The sequence below is a fragment of the Xenopus tropicalis genome, chromosome 5 (genome assembly GCF_000004195.4).
Source record: "Xenopus tropicalis strain Nigerian chromosome 5, UCB_Xtro_10.0, whole genome shotgun sequence".
NCBI lineage: Eukaryota > Metazoa > Chordata > Amphibia > Anura > Pipidae > Xenopus > Xenopus tropicalis.
The window spans coordinates 162,344,456-162,367,406 of record NC_030681.2 but is presented as its reverse complement, the minus strand read 5'-3'; positions in this window follow the sequence as shown (position 1 = coordinate 162,367,406).

Below are 22,951 nucleotides of genomic sequence, written 5' to 3'. Positions count from 1 at the left end.
CCCCCAGTAATGCCCCTGCTAGTCTGAGTCATAGCCCTCTGCCCCCCAGTAATACCCCTGTTAGTCTGAGCCATAGCCCTCTGCCCCCCAGTAATGCCCCTGCTAGTCTGAGCCATAGCCCTCTGCCCCCCAGTAATACCCCTGCTAGTCTGAGCCATAGCCCTCTGCCCCCAGTAATACCCCTGCTAGTCTGAGCCATAGCCCTCTGCCCCCCAGTAATACCCCTGCTAGTCTGAGCCATAGCCCTCTGCCCCCCAGTAATGCCCCTGCTAGTCCTGAGTCATAGCCTCTGCCCCCCAGTAATGACCCCTGTTAGTCTGAGTCATAGCCCTCTGCCCCCCAGTAATACCCCTGCTAGTCTGAGCCATAGCCCTCTGCCCCCCAGTAATACCCCTGCTAGTCTGAGCCATAGCCCTCTGCCCCCCAGTAATACCCCTGCTAGTCTGAGCCATAGCCCTCTGCCCCCCAGTATCCCCTGCTAGTCTGAGCCATAGCCCTCTGCCCCCCAGTAATACCCCTGTTAGTCTGACCATAGCCCTCTGCCCCCCAGTAATGCCCTGCTAGTCTGAGCATAGCCCTCTGCCCCCAGTAATACCCCTGCTAGTCTGAGCCATAGCCCTCTGCCCCCAGTAATACCCCTGCTAGTCTGAGCCATAGCCCTCTGCCCCCATAATGCCCCTGCTAGTCTGAGCCATAGCCCTCTGCCCCCCATAAATACCCCTGCTAGTCTGAGCCATAGCCCCCCAACCCTGCTGCCACCCCCCCAGTAACACCCCTGCTAGTCTGAGCCATAGCCCTCTGCCCCCCAGTAATACCCCTGCTAGTCTGAGCCATAGCCCTGCCCCCAGTAACCCTGTAGTCTGACCATAGCCATCTGCCCCCCAGTAATACCCCTGCTATTCTGAGCCATAGCCCTCTGCCCCCCAGTAATACCCCTGCTAGTCTGAGCCATAGCCCTCTGCCCCCCAGTAATACCCCTGCTAGTCTGAGCCATAGCCATCTGCCCCCCAGTAATACCCCTGCTAGTCTGAGCCATAGCCCATCTGCCCCCCAGTAATACCCCTGCTAGTCTGAGCCATAGCCCTCTGCCCCAGTAATACCCCTGCTAGTCTGAGCCATAGCCATCTGCCCCCCAGTAATGCCCCTGTTAGTCTGAGCCATAGCCCCCTGCCCCCCAGTAATACCCCTGCTAGTCTGAGCCATAGCCCTCTGCCCCCCAGTAATGCCCCTGCTAGTCTGAGCCATAGCCATCTGCCCCCCAGTAATACCCCTGCTAGTCTGAGCCATAGCCATCTGCCCCCCAGTAATACCCCTGCTAGTCTGAGCCATAGCCCCCCTCTGCCCCCCAGTAATACCCCTGCTAGTCTGAGCCATAGCCCTCTGCCCCCCAGTAATACCCCTGCTAGTCTGAGCCATAGCCCTCTGCCCCCAGTAATGCCCCTGCTAGTCTGAGCCATAGCCCTCTGCCCCCCAGTAATGCCCCTGCTAGTCTGAGCCATAGCCCTCTGCCCCCCAGTAATGCCCCTGCTAGTCTGAGCCATAGCCCTCTGCCCCCCAGTAATGCCCCTGCTAGTCTGAGCCATAGCCCTCTGCCCCCCAGTAATACCCCTGCTAGTCTGAGCCATAGCCCTCTGCCCCCCAGTAATACCCCTGCTAGTCTGAGCCATAGCCCTCTGCCCCCCAGTAATACCCCTGCTAGTCTGAGCCATAGCCCTCTGCCCCCCAGTAATGCCCCTGCTAGTCTGAGCCATAGCCCTCTGCACCCCAGTAATACCCCTGCTAGTCTCAGCCATAGCCCTCTGCCCCCCAGTAATACCCCTGCTAGTCTGAGCCATAGCCCTCTGCCCCCCAGTAATGCCCCTGCTAGTCTCAGCCATAGCCCTCTGCCCCCCAGTAATACCCCTGCTAGTCTGAGCCATAGCCCTCTGCCCCCCAGTAATACCCCTGCTAGTCTGAGCCATAGCCCTCTGCCCCCCAGTAATACCCCTGCTAGTCTGAGCCATAGCCCTCTGCCCCCCAGTAATGCCCCTGCTAGTCTGAGCCATAGCCCTCTGCCCCCAGTAATGCCCCTGCTAGTCTGAGCCATAGCCCTCTGCCCCCCAGTAATACCCCTGCTAGTCTCAGCCATAGCCCTCTGCCCCCCAGTAATACCCCTGCTAGTCTGAGCCATAGCCCTCTGCCCCCCAGTAATGCCCCTGCTAGTCTCAGCCATAGCCCTCTGCCCCCCCAGTAATGCCCCTGCTAGTCTGAGCCATAGCCCTCTGCCCCCCAGTAATGCCCCTGCTAGTCTGAGCCATAGCCCTCTGCCCCCCAGTAATACCCCTGCTAGTCTGAGCCATAGCCCTCTGCCCCCCAGTAATACCCCTGCTAGTCTGAGCCATAGCCCTCTGCCCCCCAGTAATGCCCCTGCTAGTCTGAGCCATAGCCCTCTGCCCCCCAGTAATGCCCCTGCTAGTCTGAGCCATAGCCCTCTGCCCCCCAGTAATACCCCTGCTAGTCTGAGCCATAGCCCTCTGCCCCCCAGTAATACCCCTGCTAGTCTGAGCCATAGCCCTCTGCCCCCCAGTAATACCCCTGCTAGTCTGAGCCATAGCCCTCTGCCCCCCAGTAATACCCCTGCTAGTCTGAGCCATAGCCCTCTGCCCCCCAGTAATACCCCTGCTAGTCTGAGCCATAGCCCTCTGCCCCCAGTAATACCCCTGCTAGTCTGAGCCATAGCCCTCTGCCCCCAGTAATACCCCTGCTAGTCTGAGCTATACCCTGCCCCCAGTAATGCCCCTGCTAGTCTGAGCCATAGCCATCTGCCCCCCAGTAATACCCCTGCTAGTCTGAGCCATAGCCCTCTGCCCCCCAGTAATGCCCCTGCTAGTCTGAGCCATAGCCCTCTGCCCCCCCAGTAATACCCCTGCTATTCTGAGCCATAGCCCTCTGCCCCCCAGTAATACCCCTGCTAGTCTGAGCCATAGCCCTCTGCCCCCCAGTAATACCCCTGCTAGTCTGAGCCATAGCCCTCTGCCCCCCAGTAATACCCCTGCTAGTCTGAGCCATAGCCCTCTACCCCCCAGTAATACCCCTGCTAGTCTGAGCCATAGCCCTCTGCCCCCCAGTAATACCCCTGCTAGTCTGAGCCATAGCCCTCTGCCCCCAGTAATGCCCCTGCTAGTCTGAGCCATAGCCCTCTGCCCCCAGTAATACCCCTGCTAGTCTGAGCCATAGCCCTCTGCCCCCCAGTAATACCCCTGCTAGTCTGAGCCATAGCCCTCTGCCCCCCAGTAATGCCCCTGCTAGTCTGAGTCATAGCCCTCTGCCCCCCAGTAATACCCCTGTTAGTCTGAGCCATAGCCCTCTGCCCCCCAGTAATGCCCCTGCTAGTCTGAGCCATAGCCCTCTGCCCCCCAGTAATACCCCTGCTAGTCTGAGCCATAGCCCTCTGCCCCCAGTAATACCCCTGCTAGTCTGAGCCATAGCCCTCTGCCCCCCAGTAATACCCCTGCTAGTCTGAGCCATAGCCCTCTGCCCCCCAGTAATGCCCCTGCTAGTCTGAGTCATAGCCCTCTGCCCCCCAGTAATACCCCTGTTAGTCTGAGCCATAGCCCTCTGCCCCCCAGTAATACCCCTGCTAGTCTGAGCCATAGCCCTCTGCCCCCCAGTAATACCCCTGCTAGTCTGAGCCATAGCCCTCTGCCCCCAGTAATACCCCTGCTAGTCTGAGCCATAGCCCTCTGCCCCCCAGTAATGCCCCTGCTAGTCTGAGCCATAGCCCCTCTGCCCCCCAGTAATACCCCTGTTAGTCTGAGCCATAGCCCTCTGCCCCCCAGTAATGCCCCTGCTAGTCTGAGCCATAGCCCTCTGCCCCCAGTAATACCCCTGCTAGTCTGAGCCATAGCCCTCTGCCCCCCAGTAATACCCCTGCTAGTCTGAGCCATAGCCCTCTGCCCCCCAGTAATGCCCCTGCTAGTCTGAGCCATAGCCCTCTGCCCCCAGTAATACCCCTGCTAGTCTGAGCCATAGCCCTCTGCCCCCAGTAATACCCCTGCTAGTCTGAGCCATAGCCCTCTGCCCCCAGTAACACCCCTGCTAGTCTGAGCCATAGCCCTCTGCCCCCCAGTAATACCCCTGCTAGTCTGAGCCATAGCCCTCTGCCCCCCAGTAATACCCCTGCTAGTCTGAGCCATAGCCATCTGCCCCCAGTAATACCCCTGCTATTCTGAGCCATAGCCCTCTGCCCCCCAGTAATACCCCTGCTAGTCTGAGCCATAGCCCTCTGCCCCCCAGTAATACCCCTGCTAGTCTGAGCCATAGCCATCTGCCCCCCAGTAATACCCCTGCTAGTCTGAGCCATAGCCATCTGCCCCCCAGTAATACCCCTGCTAGTCTGAGCCATAGCCCTCTGCCCCCAGTAATACCCCTGCTAGTCTGAGCCATAGCCATCTGCCCCCCAGTAATGCCCCTGTTAGTCTGAGCCATAGCCCCCTGCCCCCAGTAATACCCCTGCTAGTCTGAGCCATAGCCCTCTGCCCCCCAGTAATGCCCCTGCTAGTCTGAGCCATAGCCATCTGCCCCCCAGTAATACCCCTGCTAGTCTGAGCCATAGCCATCTGCCCCCCAGTAATACCCCTGCTAGTCTGAGCCATAGCCCCCCTCTGCCCCCCAGTAATACCCCTGCTAGTCTGAGCCATAGCCCTCTGCCCCCAGTAATGCCCCTGCTAGTCTGAGCCATAGCCCTCTGCCCCCCAGTAATGCCCCTGCTAGTCTGAGCCATAGCCCTCTGCCCCCCAGTAATGCCCCTGCTAGTCTGAGCCATAGCCCTCTGCCCCCCAGTAATGCCCCTGCTAGTCTGAGCCATAGCCCTCTGCCCCCCAGTAATACCCCTGCTAGTCTGAGCCATAGCCCTCTGCCCCCCAGTAATACCCCTGCTAGTCTGAGCCATAGCCCTCTGCCCCCCAGTAATACCCCTGCTAGTCTGAGCCATAGCCCTCTGCCCCCCAGTAATGCCCCTGCTAGTCTGAGCCATAGCCCTCTGCACCCCAGTAATACCCCTGCTAGTCTCAGCCATAGCCCTCTGCCCCCCAGTAATACCCCTGCTAGTCTGAGCCATAGCCCTCTGCCCCCCAGTAATGCCCCTGCTAGTCTCAGCCATAGCCCTCTGCCCCCCAGTAATACCCCTGCTAGTCTGAGCCATAGCCCTCTGCCCCCCAGTAATACCCCTGCTAGTCTGAGCCATAGCCCTCTGCCCCCCAGTAATACCCCTGCTAGTCTGAGCCATAGCCCTCTGCCCCCCAGTAATGCCCCTGCTAGTCTGAGCCATAGCCCTCTGCCCCCCAGTAATGCCCCTGCTAGTCTGAGCCATAGCCCTCTGCCCCCCAGTAATACCCCTGCTAGTCTCAGCCATAGCCCTCTGCCCCCCAGTAATACCCTGCTAGTCTGAGCCATAGCCCTCTGCCCCCCAGTAATGCCCCTGCTAGTCTCAGCCATAGCCCTCTGCCCCCAGTAATGCCCCTGCTAGTCTGAGCCATAGCCCTCTGCCCCCCAGTAATGCCCCTGCTAGTCTGAGCCATAGCCCTCTGCCCCCCAGTAATGCCCCTGCTAGTCTGAGCCATAGCCCTCTGCCCCCAGTAATGCCCCTGTTAGTCTGAGCCATAGCCCCCTGCCCCCCAGTAATACCCCTGCTAGTCTGAGCCATAGCCCTCTGCCCCCCAGTAATGCCCCTGCTAGTCTGAGCCATAGCCCTCTGCCCCCCAGTAATGCCCCTGCTAGTCTGAGCCATAGCCCTCTGCCCCCCAGTAATACCCCTGCTAGTCTGAGCCATAGCCCTCTGCCCCCCAGTAATACCCCTGCTAGTCTGAGCCATAGCCCTCTGCCCCCCAGTAATACCCCTGCTAGTCTGAGCCATAGCCCTCTGCCCCAGTAATGCCCCTGCTAGTCTGAGCCATAGCCCTCTAGCCCCCCAGTAATACCCCTGCTAGTCTGAGCCATAGCCCTCTGCCCCCCAGTAATACCCCTGCTAGTCTGAGCCATAGCCCTCTGCCCCCCAGTAATACCCCTGCTAGTCTGAAGCCATAGCCCTCTGCCCCCCAGTAATACCCCTGCTAGTCTGAGCCATAGCCCTCTGCCCCCAGTAATACCCCTGCTAGTCTGAGTCATAGCCCTCTGCCCCCCAGTAATACCCCTGCTAGTCTGAGTCATAGCCCTCTGCCCCCCAGTAATACCCCTGCTAGTCTGAGCCATAGCCCTCTGCCCCCAGTAATACCCCTGCTAGTCTGAGCCATAGCCCTCTGCCCCCAGTAATACCCCTGCTAGTCTGAGCCATAGCCCTCTGCCCCCCAGTAATACCCCTGCTAGTCTGAGCCATAGCCCTCTGCCCCCCAGTAATACCCCTGCTAGTCTGAGTCATAGCCCTCTGCCCCCCAGTAATACCCCTGCTAGTCTGAGCCATAGCCCTCTGCCCCCAGTAATACCCCTGCTAGTCTGAGCCATAGCCCTCTGCCCCCCAGTAATACCCCTGCTAGTCTGAGCCATAGCCCTCTGCACCCCAGTAATGCCCCTGCTAGTCTGAGTCATAGCCCTCTGCCCCCCAGTAATGCCCCTGCTAGTCTGAGCCATAGCCATCTGCCCCCCAGTAATACCTCTGCTAGTCTGAGCCATAGCCCTCTGCCCCCCAGTAATACCCCTGCTAGTCTGAGCCATAGCCCCCTGCCCCCCAGTAATGCCCCTGCTAGTCTGAGCCATAGCCCTCTGCCCCCCAGTAATACCCCTGCTAGTCTGAGCCATAGCCCTCTGCCCCCCAGTAATGCCCCTGCTAGTCTGAGTCACAGCACCCTGCCCCCCAGTAATACCCCTGCTAGTCTGAGCCATAGCCCTCTGCCCCCCAGTAATACCCCTGCTAGTCTGAGCCATAGCCCTCTGCCCCCCAGTAATACCCCTGCTAGTCTGAGCCATAGCCCTCTGCCCCCCAGTAATACCCCTGCTAGTCTGAGTCATAGCCCTCTGCCCCCCAGTAATACCCCTGCTAGTCTGAGCCATAGCCCTCTGCCCCCAGTAATACCCCTGCTAGTCTGAGCCATAGCCCTCTGCCCCCCAGTAATACCCCTGCTAGTCTGAGCCATAGCCCTCTGCACCCCAGTAATGCCCCTGCTAGTCTGAGTCATAGCCCTCTGCCCCCAGTAATGCCCCTGCTAGTCTGAGCCATAGCCATCTGCCCCCCAGTAATACCCCTGCTAGTCTGAGCCATAGCCCTCTGCCCCCCAGTAATACCCCTGCTAGTCTGAGCCATAGCCCCCTGCCCCCCAGTAATGCCCCTGCTAGTCTGAGCCATAGCCCTCTGCCCCCCAGTAATACCCCTGCTAGTCTGAGCCATAGCCCTCTGCCCCCCAGTAATGCCCCTGCTAGTCTGAGTCACAGCACCCTGCCCCCCAGTAATACCCCTGCTAGTCTGAGCCATAGCCCTCTGCCCCCCAGTAATACCCCTGCTAGTCTGAGCCATAGCCCTCTGCCCCCCAGTAATACCCCTGCTAGTCTGAGCCATAGCCCTCTGCCCCCCAGTAATGCTGTTCTGACTCATGACCCCCTACTTAGAGAACTGCCCCACAGTAATACCCCTGCTGTTCTGACTCATGACCCCCTACTTAGAGAGCTGCCCCACAGTAATACCCCTGCTGTTCTGACTCATGACCCCCTTCTTAGAGAGCTGCCCCACAGTAATACCCCTGCTGTTCTGACTCATGACCCCCTACTTAGAGAGCTGCCCCACAGCAATACCCCTGCTGTTCTGACTCATGACCCCTAGTTAGAGAGCTGCCCCACAGCAATACCCCTGCTGTTCTGACTCATGACCCCTAGTTAGAGAGCTGCCCCACAGTAATACCCCTGCTGTTCTGACTCATGACCCCTACTTAGAGAGCTGCCCCACAGCAATACCCCTGCTGTTCTGACTCATGACCCCTAGTTAGAGAGCTGCCCCACAGTAATACCCCTGCTGTTCTGACTCATGACCCCCTACTTAGAGAGCTGCCCCACAGCAATACCCCTGCTGTTCTGACTCATGACCCCCTACTTAGAGAGCTGCCCCACAGTAATACCCCTGCTGTTCTGACTCATGACCCCTAGTTAGAGAGCTGCCCCACAGTAATACCCCTGCTGTTCTGACTCATGACCCCCTACTTAGAGAGCTGCCCCACAGCAATACCCCTGCTGTTCTGACTCATGACCCCCTACTTAGAGAGCTGCCCCACAGTAATACCCCTGCTGTTCTGACTCATGACCCCCTACTTAGAGAGCTGCCCCACAGCAATACCCCTGCTGTTCTGACTCATGACCCCCTACTTAGAGAGCTGCCCCACAGTAATACCCCTGCTGTTCTGACTCATGACCCCCTACTTAGAGAGCTGCCCCACAGTAATACCCCTGCTGTTCTGACTCATGACCCCTACTTAGAGAGCTGCCCCACAGCAATACCCCTGCTGTTCTGACTCATGACCCCCTACTTAGAGAGCTGCCCCACAGCAATACCCCTGCTGTTCTGACTCATGACCCCTAGTTAGAGAGCTGCCCCACAGTAATACCCCTGCTGTTCTGACTCATGACCCCCTACTTAGAGAGCTGCCCCACAGCAATACCCCTGCTGTTCTGACTCATGACCCCCTACTTAGAGAGCTGCCCCACAGTAATACCCCTGCTGTTCTGACTCATGACCCCTAGTTAGAGAGCTGCCCCACAGTAATACCCCTGCTGTTCTGACTCATGACCCCTAGTTAGAGAGCTGCCCCACAGTAATACCCCTGCTGTTCTGACTCATGACCCCTAGTTAGAGAGCTGCCCCACAGTAATACCCCTGCTGTTCTGACTCATGACCCCCTACTTAGAGAGCTGCCCCACAGTAATACCCCTGCTGTTCTGACTCATGACCCCCTACTTAGAGAGCTGCCCCACAGCAATACCCCTGCTGTTCTGACTCATGACCCCCTACTTAGAGAGCTGCCCCACAGCAATACCCCTGCTGTTCTGACTCATGACCCCCTACTTAGAGAGCTGCCCCACAGCAATACCCCTGCTGTTCTGACTCATGACCCCCTACTTAGAGAGCTGGCCCACAGTAATACCCCTGCTGTTCTGACTCATGACCCCCTACTTAGAGAGCTGCCCCACAGCAATACCCCTGCTGTTCTGACTCATGACCCCCTACTTAGAGAGCTGCCCCACAGCAATACCCCTGCTGTTCTGACTCATGACCCCTAGTTAGAGAGCTGCCCCACAGCAATACCCCTGCTGTTCTGACTCATGACCCCTAGTTAGAGAGCTGCCCCACAGTAATACCCCTGCTGTTCTGACTCATGACCCCTAGTTAGAGAGCTGCCCCACAGCAATACCCCTGCTGTTCTGACTCATGACCCCCTACTTAGAGAGCTGCCCCACAGCAATACCCCTGCTGTTCTGACTCATGACCCCTACTTAGAGAGCTGCCCCACAGTAATACCCCTGCTGTTCTGACTCATGACCCCCTACTTAGAGAGCTGCCCCACAGTAATGCCCCTTCTGTTCTGACTCATGACCCCCTACTTAGAGAGCTGCCCCACAGTAATACCCCTGCTGTTCTGACTCATGACCCCCTACTTAGAGAGCTGCCCCACAGTAATACCCCTGCTGTTCTGACTCATGACCCCCTACTTAGAGAGCTGCCCCACAGTAATACCCCTGCTGTTCTGACTCATGACCCCCTACTTAGAGAGCTGCCCCACAGTAATACCCCTGCTGTTCTGACTCATGACCCCTAGTTAGAGAGCTGCCCCACAGTAATACCCCTGCTGTTCTGACTCATGACCCCCTACTTAGAGAGCTGCCCCACAGTAATACCCCTGCTGTTCTGACTCATGACCCCCTACTTAGAGAACTGCCCCACAGTAATACCCCTGCTGTTCTGACTCATGACCCCTAGTTAGAGAGCTGCCCCACAGTAATACCCCTGCTGTTCTGACTCATGACCCCCTACTTAGAGAGCTGCCCCACAGTAATACCCCTGCTGTTCTGACTCATGACCCCCTACTTAGAGAGCTGCCCCACAGCAATACCCCTGCTGTTCTGACTCATGACCCCCTACTTAGAGAGCTGCCCCACAGTAATACCCCTGCTGTTCTGACTCATGACCCCCTACTTAGAGAGCTGCCCCACAGTAATACCCCTGCTGTTCTGACTCATGACCCCCTACTTAGAGAGCTGCCCCACAGCAATACCCCTGCTGTTCTGACTCATGACCCCCTACTTAGAGAGCTGCCCCACAGTAATACCCCTGCTGTTCTGACTCATGACCCCCTACTTAGAGAACTGCCCCACAGTAATACCCCTGCTGTTCTGACTCATGACCCCTAGTTAGAGAGCTGCCCCACAGTAATACCCCTGCTGTTCTGACTCATGACCCCCTACTTAGAGAGCTGCCCCACAGTAATACCCCTGCTGTTCTGACTCATGACCCCCTACTTAGAGAACTGCCCCACAGTAATACCCCTGCTGTTCTGACTCATGACCCCCTACTTAGAGAGCTGCCCCACAGCAATACCCCTGCTGTTCTGACTCATGACCCCCTACTTAGAGAGCTGCCCCACAGTAATACCCCTGCTGTTCTGACTCATGACCCCCTACTTAGAGAACTGCCCCACAGTAATACCCCTGCTGTTCTGACTCATGACCCCCTACTTAGAGAGCTGCCCCACAGTAATACCCCTGCTGTTCTGACTCATGACCCCCTACTTAGAGAGCTGCCCCACAGCAATACCCCTGCTGTTCTGACTCATGACCCCTAGTTAGAGAGCTGCCCCACAGTAATACCCCTGCTGTTCTGACTCATGACCCCCTACTTAGAGAGCTGCCCCACAGCAATACCCCTGCTGTTCTGACTCATGACCCCCTACTTAGAGAACTGCCCCACAGTAATACCCCTTATGGAGATCAGTTAGTAACATCTGAGTTCCTGGGGGGCATTAGCCCAGACAGTTGCCCCAGGTCTGGATATCAGACTCCCTACAGAAGGAGGGTCACTTACCTGCAGGGCGCTGGGCTGAAGAGCTGACAGCCGGCTGAGGGTGATGATGAGGAGGCTGCTGAGGCTGAAGGCTTATATACCCCACGAAGCTCCGCTGACGTCAGCAGGAGGGGAGACTTGGAGGTGGGAGTGTCCCCTGGGCAGGGCAATTAGCAGCCGGACTGGGGGGCAGATGATGTCACACTCACTTACTGTGACCTCAGTGAATCAGAGCCCCTCCCCCTACTAAAGCCCAAGGGGGGGCACAGCAGGTATCTGGCAACAGAAGGGTTAAACTTGCCACCGTGTCCCTGTCCCCAAAGCGCAGAATGAAGTGATGTCTCTGCCCAGAACTGCTGCACCTGATGGGAGGGGGGCCCCGACCGACTCGCTCTCGCCTCTCCCCCCTCTGTCCCTTTAACTCTCTCTTTTCCCTGCTTCTCTCTCTCCTTTAACTCTTTCTGTCCCGCCAGCCTCTAACTGTTGCACCGAGTGTCACTCAGTGAGTGTCACTTCTCTCGGGGGTCAGGGGCAATCAGACTGAGTCTGGGGCAAATGGAGGGAGAGAGAAGGGGAGAGATAGAGACAGAAATAGAGAGAGTACTATACATAATAGACTGTCATAGACTGAGAGAGACAGGACTTTCCCCTGTCCCCTAACCCTACCCCTTAAACCCCCCAACTTCCATATACTGACCCCCTAACCCCACCCCTTAAACCCCCCAACTTCCATATACTGACCCCCTAACCCCACCCCTTAAACACCCCATTCCCATATACTGACCCCCTAACCCCACCCCTTAAACACCCCATTCCCATATACTGACCCCCTAACCCCACCCCTTAACCCCCCCTATTCCCATATACTGACCCCCTAACCCCACCCTTTAAACCCCCCTATTCCCATATACTGACCCCCTAACCCCACCCCTTAACCCCCCCTATTCCCATATACTGACCCCCTAACCCCACCCCTTAACCCCCCCTATTCCCATATACTGACCCCCTAACCCCACCCCTTAAACACCCCATTCCCATATACTGACCCCCTAACCCCACCCCTTAACCCCCCCTATTCCCATATACTGACCCCCTAACCCCACCCTTTAAACCCCCCTATTCCCATATACTGACCCCCTAACCCCACCCCTTAAACACCCCATTCCCATATACTGACCCCCTAACTCCACCCCTTAAACCCCCCCTATTCCCATATACTGACCCCCTAACTCCACCCCTTAAACCCCCCCTATTCCCATATACTGACCCCCTAACTCCACCCCTTAAACCCCCCCTATTCCCATATACTGACCCCATAACCCCACCCTTTAAACCCCCCTATTCCCATATACTGACCCCCCTAACCCACCCCTTAAACCCCCCAACTTCCATATACTGACCCCCTAACCCCACCCCTTAAACACCCCATTCCCATATACTGACCCCCTAACCCCACCCCTTAAACCCCCAACTTCCATATACTGACCCCATAACCCCACCTCTTAAACCCCCCCATTCCCATATACTGACCCCCTAACCCCACCCCTTAAACCCCCAACTTCCATATACTGACCCCATAACCCCACCCCTTAAACCCCCCCCATTCCCATATACTGACCCCATAACCCCACCCCTTAAACCCCCCCATTCCCATATACTGACCCCATAACCCCACCCCTTAAACCCCCCATTCCCATATACTGACCCCCTAACCCCACCCCTTAAACCCCCCCATTCCCATATACTGACCCCCTAACCCCACCCCTTAAACCCCCCCATTCCCATATACTGACCCCCTAACCCCACCCCTTAAACACCCCCATTCCCATATACTGACCCCCTAACCCCACCCCTTAAACCCCCAACTTCCATATACTGACCCCATAACCCCACCCCTTAAACCCCCCCCATTCCCATATACTGACCCCATAACCCCACCCCTTAAACCCCCCCATTCCCATATACTGACCCCCTAACCCCACCCCTTAAACCCCCCCCATTCCCATATACTGACCCCCTAACCCCACCCTTAAACCCCCCCATTCCCATATACTGACCCCCTAACCCCACCCCTTAAACCCCCCCCATTCCCAAATACTGACCCCATAACCCCACCCCTTAAACCCCCCCATTCCCATATACTGACCCCCTAACCCCACCCCTTAAACCCCCCCATTCCCATATACTGACCCCATAACCCCACCCCTTAAACCCCCCATTCCCATATACTGACCCCATAACCCCACCCCTTAAACCCCCCCATTCCCATATACTGACCCCCTAACCCCACCCCTTAAACCCCCCCCATTCCCATATACTGACCCCATAACCCCACCCCTTAAACCCCCCCATTCCCATATACTGACCCCCTAACCCCACCCCTTAACCCCCCCATTCCCATATACTGACCCCATAACCCCACCCTTAAACCCCCCCATTCCCATATACTGACCCCCTAACCCCACCCCTTAAACCCCCCCAATTCCCATATACTGACCCCATAACCCCACCCCTTAAACCCCCCCAATTCCCATATACTGACCCATAACCCCACCCCTTAAACCCCCCCCATTCCCATATACTGACCCCCTAACCCCACCCTTAAAACCCCCCCCATTCCCATATACTGACCCCCTAACCCCACCCTTAAACCCCCCCATTCCCATATACTGACCCCACCACCCTTAAACCCCCCATTCCCATATACTGACCCCCTAACCCCACCCCTTTAAACCCCCCCCAATTCCCATATACTGACCCCATATCCCCACCCCTTAAACCCCCCCATTCCCATATACTGACCCCCTAACCCCACCCCTTAAACCCCCCATTCCATATACTGACCCCCCTAACCCCACCCATTACACCCCCCCCATTCCCATATACTGACCCCCTAACCCCCACCCTTACACCCCCCCCATTCCCATATACTGACCCCCTAACCCCACCCATTACACCCTATACCTGCTTTGGCAATGCTAAATGTATTTGGTCCTGCCAATAAAGCTCATTTGATTTGATTTGATTTGATTTGAGAGAGAGAGATATAGAGACAGGGTGGGAGAGAGAGAGACTGGGAGAGAGAGAGAGAGATAGAGAGACAGGGACAGAGAGAGAGATATAGAGACAGGGTGGGAGAGAGAGAGACTGGGAGAGAGAGAGAGAGATAGAGAGACAGGGACAGAGAGAGAGATATAGAGACAGGGTGGGAGAGAGAGACAGGGAGACAGAGAGAGAGATATAGAGACAGGGTGGGAGAGAGAGAGACTGGGAGAGAGAGAGAGAGATAGAGAGACAGGGACAGAGAGAGAGATATAGAGACAGGGTGGGAGAGAGAGAGACTGGGAGAGAGAGAGAGAGATAGAGAGACAGGGACAGAGAGAGAGATATAGAGACAGGGTGGGAGAGAGAGAGACTGGGAGAGAGAGAGAGAGATAGAGAGACAGGGACAGAGAGAGAGATATAGAGACAGGGTGGGAGAGAGAGACAGGGAGACAGAGAGAGAGATATAGAGACAGGGTGGGAGAGAGAGATATAGAGACAGGGTGGGAGAGAGAGAGACTGGGAGAGAGAGAGAGAGATAGAGAGACAGGGTGGGAGAGAGAGACAGGGAGAGAGAGAGAGAGATATAGAGACAGGGTGGGAGAGAGAGACAGGGAGACAGAGAGAGAGATATAGAGACAGGGTGGGAGAGAGAGACAGGGAGAGAGAGAGATATAGAAAGGGTCCCAGACTGACACCCTGAGGGGTGAGAGCGTTGCCTTGGGAGTCTCTCTCTCTGTACCAGGGCCACTCCCACAAATAGTCATAGCTCCGCCCACAGCATGGCAGAAGGCAGTGCCCTATGTTATTTCCCAGGATTCCCTGGTGCCGATGATCAGCCCAATCATGTCAGAGTCGGACCCATTCTCCCCGTCGGTACCAGGGGATCGGCCCAATCATGTCGGAGTCTGACCCATTCTCCCCATTGGTGCCAGGGGATCGGGCCAATCATGTCGGAGTCTGACCCATTCTCCCCATTGGTGCCAGGGGATCGGCCCAATCATGTCGGAGTCGGACCCATTCTCCCCGTCGGTGCCAGGGGATCGGCCCAATCATGTCGGAGTCTGACCCATTCTCCCCATTGGTGCCAGGGGATCGGCCCAATCATGTCGGAGTCGGACCCATTCTCCCCGTCGGTGCCAGGGGATCGGGCCAATCATGTCGGAGTCGGACCCATTCTCCCCGTCAGTGCCAGGGGATCGGGCCAATCATGTCGGAGTCTGACCCATTCTCCCCATTGGTGCCAGGGGATCGGCCCAATCATGTCGGAGTCGGACCCATTCTCCCCGTCGGTGCCAGGGGATCGGCCCAATCATGTCGGAGTCGGACCCATTCTCCCCGTCGGTACCAGGGGATCGGCCCAATCATGTCGGAGTCTGACCCATTCTCCCCATTGGTGCCAGGGGATCGGCCCAATCATGTCGGAGTCGGACCCATTCTCCCCGTCGGTACCAGGGGATCGGCCCAATCATGTCGGAGTCGGACCCATTCTCCCCGTCGGTACCAGGGGATCGGGCCAATCATGTCGGAGTCTGACCCATTCTCCCCGTCGGTACCAGGGGATCGGGCCAATCATGTCGGAGTCTGACCCATTCTCCCCGTCGGTGCCAGGGGATCAGCCCAATCATGTCGGAGTCGGACCCATTCTCCCCGTCGGTACCAGGGGATCGGGCCAATCATGTCGGAGTCGGACCCATTCTCCCCGTCGGTGCCAGGGGATCGGCCCAATCATGTCGGAGTCGGACCCATTCTCCCCGTTGGTGCCAGGGGATCGGCCCAATCATGTCGGACCCATTCTCCCCGTCGGTGCCAGGGGATCGGCCCAATCATGTCGGACCCATTCTCCCCGTCGGTACCAGGGGATTGGCCCAATCATGTCGGACCCATTCTCCCCGTTGGTGCCAGGGGATCGGGCCAATCATGTCAGAGTCGGACCCATTCTCCCCGTCGGTACCAGGGGATTGGCCCAATCATGTCGGAGTCTGACCCATTCTCCCCGTCGGTGCCAGGGGATTGGCCCAATCATGTCGGAGTCTGACCCATTCTCCCCGTCGGTGCCAGGGGATCGGCCCAATCATGTCAGAGTCGGACCCATTCTCACCGTCGGTGCCAGGGGATCGGCCCAATCATGTCGGACTCATTCTCCCCGTTGGTGCCAGGGGATCGGCCCAATCATGTCGGAGTCTGACCCATTCTCCCCGTCGGTACCAGGGGATCGGCCCAATCATGTCGGACCCATTCTCCCCGTTGGTGCCAGGGGATCAGCCCAATCATGTCGGAGTCTGACCCATTCTCCCCGTCGGTGCCAGGGGATCGGCCCAATCATGTCGGAGTCGGACCCAGGGGATTGGCCCAATCATGTCGGAATCGGACCCATTCTCCCAGTCGGTACCAGGGGATCGGCCCAATCATGTCGGAGTTGGTACCAGGGGATCGGCCCAATCATGTCGGAGTCGGACCCATTCTCCCCGTCGGTGCCAGGGGATCGGCCCAATCATGTCGGAGTCTGACCCATTCTCCCCGTCGGTGCCAGGGGATCGGGCCAATCATGTCGGAGTCGGACCCATTCTCCCCGTCGGTACCAGGGGATCGGGCCAATCATGTTGGAGTCTGACCCATTCTCCCCATCGGTGCCAGGGGATCGGGCCAATCATGTCGGAGTCTGACCCATTCTCCCCGTCGGTGCCAGGGGATCGGCCCAATCATGTCGGAATCGGACCCATTCTCCCCGTCGGTACCAGGGGATCAGCCCAATCATGTCGGAGTCGGACCCAGGGGATTGGCCCAATCATGTCGGAATCGGACCCATTCTCCCAGTCGGTGCCAGGGGATCGGCCCAATCATGTCGGAGTCTGACCCATTCTCCCCGTCGGTACCAGGGGATCGGCCCAATCATGTCGGAGTCGGACCCAGGGGATTGGCCCAATCATGTCGGAGTCGGACCCATTCTCCCCGTCGGTACCAGGGGATTAGCCCAATCATGTCGGACCCATTCTCCCCGTTGGTACCAGGGGATCGGCCAAATCATGTCGGAGTCGGACCCAGGGGATCGGCCCAATCATGTCGGAGTCGGACCCATTCTCCCCGTCGGTACCAGGGGATCGGCCCAATCATGTCGGACCCATTCTCCCCGTCGGTACCAGGGGATCGGCCCAATCATGTCGGTACCAGGGGGTCGGCGCTTGCAATGTCTCTCAGTTATTGGAGTAAATGTAGAGTTTTGTGCTGGGGTAAAACTACCCCCCGGGGCAGCTTCTTGCACTAGGGACCTGTGCCAGGGGCTGGCGGCTCCTACTGCCCCAAACATGGGGTGCAGACCCCTAAATATGGGAGCTGGGAGAATAACTGCCCCATAGCCGCACTGATACGTTATATGTATCCTAGTGTACTTACCCTTTAATCCACTGAGCTACACATAGAACTTCTACCTGCATAGCAGATACTGATTATTTGTGCATTACGGGCGGAGCTCCCGCCTACTTGTGCATTACGGGCGGAGCTCCCGCCTACTTGTGCATTACGGGCGGAGCTCCCGCCTACTTGTGCATTACGGGCGGAGCTCCCGCCTACTTGTGCATTACGGGCGGAGCTCCCGCCTACTTGTGCATTACGGGCCGAGCTCCCGCCTACTTGTGCATTACGGGCCGAGCTCCCGCCTACTTGTGCATTACGGGCCGAGCTCCCGCCTACTTGTGCATTACGGGCCGAGCTCCCGCCTACTTGTGCATTACGGGCCGAGCTCCCGCCTACTTGTGCATTACGGGCCGGGCAGGTTATATATAGGCATTATGGTTGAACTTGATGGATGTATGTCTTTTTTCAACCCAACTTACTATGTTACTACTTGTGCATTACGGGCCGAGCTCCCACCTACTTGTGCATTATGGGCGGAGCCTCCAGGACAACAGAACCACCAAGGGGGCTAAATGTGCCCCACCCTATACATGGCCTGGGGGCAATACGTCTATCAGACCCCATGTAGGAACTGATTGCTGTGGGCACGGGGTACATGATCTTTATGTGCCAAGGGGGCTGCGTGGCACCGAGGGTAAGTGCCCCCAGCTCTCACTGGATCTCATAGCATCTGTACTGACTGTTGGGATATCAGATGGGGGGGTTCCTATAGAGGAATGTAGGTGCTACTGACCCCTCATTGCAGGCGGCACCTTCCCATCTTGAGGAGTTTCTGTTCTGATCCAAATCAGAACCATCTCAGTGACGGGGCGAGTGTGGCGCCCCCTATGTGCTATATAGGCCATCTCTTGGGTTTCTTTGTGACCCCCTTTTCTTTGAATTGGGGGTGTCATGTAAGTCCCATGGCTCTGTACCTACCTGAGTATATACGCGGGGGGGGGGTTACAGACTGGAAAGAGATAAGTCCCAGCCTCACTAGATTGCAAGCTCCTATGTCCCAGCCAGCAGTATCTCTAGTGATAGGTCAGTGCAGTAACGTCCCCATCCTGCGAGAGGCAGAACAGTGAGAGACAGATGCCCCCCAACAGCCCCCATTGGCCCCCCACTGCCCTGCGCCTCTGTCACATTCACTTACTGGGTCTGATGGGACCGGCGCCACTCACTGGCCCCCCAGCAACACCAGCCCCCGGGGCCCCTCCCAGATCTCATTGTATCTGACAAATATCTAATGTGAGAATTGCCCCTCGGCCCTTTGTGCCCGAAACCGTGAGGCGCGAACGGAGATCTGAGGTGTCACAGGGAAAAGTATTAAACTCAGCGAGAGAGAGCGGAGAGGGGTCTATATGGTACAATAGGGGGGGATAGAGGTAGGGCTGTATGGTACAATAGGGGGGGATAGAGGTAGGGCTGTATGGTACAATAGGGGGGGATAGAGGTAGGGCTGTATGGTACAATAGGGGGGATAGAGGTAGGGCTGTATGGTACAATAGGGGGGGATAGAGGTAGGGCTGTATGGTACAATAGGGGGGGATAGAGGTAGGGCTGTATGGTACAATAGGGGGGGATAGAGGTAGGGCTGTATGGTACAATAGGGGGGGATAGAGGTAGGGCTGTATGGTACAATAGGGGGGGATAGAGGTAGGGCTGTATGGTACAATAGGGGGGGATAGAGGTAGGGCTGTATGGTACAATAGGGGGGGATAGAGGTAGGGCTGTATGGTACAATAGGGGGGGATAGAGGTAGGGCTGTATGGTACAATAGGGGGGGATAGAGGTAGGGCTGTATGGTACAATAGGGGGGGATAGAGGTAGGGCTGTATGGTACAATAGGGGGGATAGAGGTAGGGCTGTATGGTACAATAGGGGGGGATAGAGGTAGGGCTGTATGGTACAATAGGGGGGGATAGAGGTAGGGCTGTATGGTACAATAGGGGGGGATAGAGGTAGGGCTGTATGGTACAATAGGGGGGGATAGAGGTAGGGCTGTATGGTACAATAGGGGGGGATAGAGGTAGGGCTGTATGGTACAATAGGGGGGGATAGAGGTAGGGCTGTATGGTACAATAGGGGGGATAGAGGTAGGTCTGTATGGTACAATAGGGGGGGATAGAGGTAGGTCTGTATGGTACAATAGGGGGGATAGAGGTAGGTCTGTATGGTACAATAGGGGGGGATAGAGGTAGGCTGTATGGTACAATAGGGGGGATAGAGGTAGGGCTGTATGGTACAATAGGGGGGATAGAGGTAGGGCTGTATGGTACAATAGGGGGGGATAGAGGTAGGGCTGTATGGTACAATAGGGGGGGATAGAGGTAGAGCTGTATGGTACAATAGGAGGGGATAGAGGTAGGGCTGTATGGTACAATAGGGGGGGATAGAGGTAGGGCTGTATGGTACAATAGGGGGGGATAGAGGTAGAGCTGTATGGTACAATAGGGAGGGGATAGAGGTAGGGCTGTATGGTACAATAGGGGGGGATAGAGGTAGGGCTGTATGGTACAATAGGGGGGGATAGAGGTAGGGCTGTATGGTACAATAGGGGGGGATAGAGGTAGGGCTGTATGGTACAATAGGAGGGGATAGAGGTAGGGCTGTATGGACAATAGGGGGGATAGAGGCAGGGGCTGTATGGTACAATAGGGGGGATAGAGGCAGGGCTGTATGGTACAATAGGGGGGGATAGAGGCAGGGCTGTATGGTACAATAGGGGGGGATAGAGGCAGGGCTGTATGGTACAATAGGGGGGGATAGAGGTAGGGCTGTATGGTACAATAGGGGGGGATAGAGGTAGGGCTGTATGGTACAATAGGGGGGATAGAGGTAGGGCTGTATGGTACAATAGGGGGGGATAGAGGTAGGGCTGTATGGTACAATAGGGGGGGGATAGAGGTAGGGCTGTATGGTACAATAGGGGGGGATAGAGGTAGGGCTGTATGGTACAATAGGGGGGATAGAGGTAGGGCTGTATGGTACAATAGGGGGGGATAGAGGTAGGGCTGTATGGTACAATAGGGGGGGATAGAGGTAGAGCTGTATGGTACAATAGGAGGGGATAGAGGTAGGGCTGTATGGTACAATAGGGGGGGATAGAGGTAGGGCTTTATGGTACAATAGGGGGGGATAGAGGTAGGGCTGTATGGTACAATATGGGGGGGATAGAGGTAGGGCTGTATGGTACAATAGGAGGGGATAGAGGTAAGGCTGTATGGTACAATAGGAGGGGATAGAGGTAGGGCTGTATGGTACAATAGGGGGGATAGAGGTAGGGCTGTATGGTACAATAGGGGGGGATAGAGGTAGAGCTGTATGGTACAATAGGAGGGGATAGAGGTAGGGCTGTATGGTACAATAGGGGGGGATAGAGGTAGGGCTGTATGGTACAATAGGGGGGATAGAGGTAGGGCTGTATGGTACAATAGGGGGGGATAGAGGTAGGGCTGTATGGTACAATAGGGGGGGATAGAGGTAGGGCTGTATGGTACAATAGGGGGGGATAGAGGTAGGGCTGTATGGTACAATAGGGGGGGATAGAGGTAGGGCTGTATGGTACAATAGGGGGGGATAGAGGTAGGGCTGTATGGTACAATAGGGGGGGATAGAGGTAGGGCTGTATGGTACAATAGGGGGGGATAGAGGTAGAGCTGTATGGTACAATAGGAGGGGATAGAGGTAGGTCTGTAGGTACAATAGGAGGGGATAGAGGTAGGGCTGTATGGTACAATAGGAGGGGATAGAGGTAGGGCTGTATGGTACAATAGGGGGGGATAGAGGTAGGGCTGTATGGTACAATAGGGGGGGATAGAGGAAGGGCTGTATGGTACAATAGGAGGGTTATACCCACACAGAGGGGCACATACCAGTACAGTTATACCCACACTGGGGGGCACATACCAGTACAGTTATACCCACACTGGGGGGCACATACCAGTACAGTTATACCCACACTGGGGGGCACATACCAGTACAGTTATACCCACACTGGGGGGCACATACCAGTACAGTTATACCCACACTGGGGGGCACATACCAGTACAGTTATACCCACACTGGGGGGCACATACCAGTACAGTTATACCCACACTGGGGGCACATACCAGTACAGTTATACCCACACTGGGGGGCACATACCAGTACAGTTATACCCACACTGGGGGGCACATACCAGTACAGTTATACCCACACTGGGGGGCACATACCAGTACAGTTATACCCACACTGGGGGGCACATACCAGTACAGTTATACCCACACTGGGGGGCACATACCAGTACAGTTATACCCACACTGGGGGGCACATACCAGTACAGTTATACCCACACTGGGGGGCACATACCAGTACAGTTATACCCACACTGGGGGGCACATACCAGTACAGTTATACCCACACTGGGGGGCACATACCAGTACAGTTACAGCTACAGGGGCAGGTGAGATGGGGAGGGGGGGGGATCAGAATGAGAATCTTTCAGGAGCCTAAAGGCAAATCCAATTGCCCCCCCCGGAGTTGCCCGTCTCCCCCCTAATGAGCCATTTGTGGCCACGGGAGGGACAGGAGACTAATGAGCTGGCGCTGTCGCCACTCGTTACTGACGCTCCTTGTGGTTTGGTAATTGCCTCGCTCCGGGCATTAGAGCTGATTAGCCCCCCCCCCCCGGCTCTGGGGGCCAAGGTCACTGGGACGCGGTGCCGCTAAGTGACATCAGTGTGGCTCCTGGCCAGCAATCAGCCCAATTAGCCCCCGGCCCCTCCTACTGTGGGACTGGCCCACTCACACAGGGGTAAATACCCACAGAGCTCACACAGGGGTAAATACCCACAGAGCTCACACTCACATGGGGGTAAATACCCACAGAGCTCACACTCACATGGGGGTAAATACCCACAGAGCTCACACTCACATAGGGGGTAAATACCCACAGAGCTCACACTCACATAGGGGGTAAATACCCACAGAGCTCACACTCACATAGGGGGTAAATACCCACAGAGCTCACACTCACATAGGGGGTAAATACCCACAGAGCTCACACTCACATAGGGGGTAAATACCCACAGAGCTCACACTCACACAGGGGTAAATACCCACAGAGCTCACACTCACATAGGGGGTAAATACCCACAGAGCTCACACTCACACAGGGGGTAAATACCCACAGAGCTCACACTCTCACAGGGGTAAATACCCACAGAGCTCACACAGGGGTAAATACCCACAGAGCTCACACTCACATAGGGGGTAAATACCCACAGAGCTCACACTCACATAGGGGGTAAATACCCACAGAGCTCACACTCACATAGGGGGTAAATACCCACAGAGCTCACACTCACATAGGGGGTAAATACCCACAGAGCTCACACTCACACAGGGGGTAAATACCCACAGAGCTCACACTCTCACAGGGGTAAATACCCACAGAGCTCACACAGGGGTAAATACCCACAGAGCTCACACTCTCACAGGGGTAAATACCCACAGAGCTCA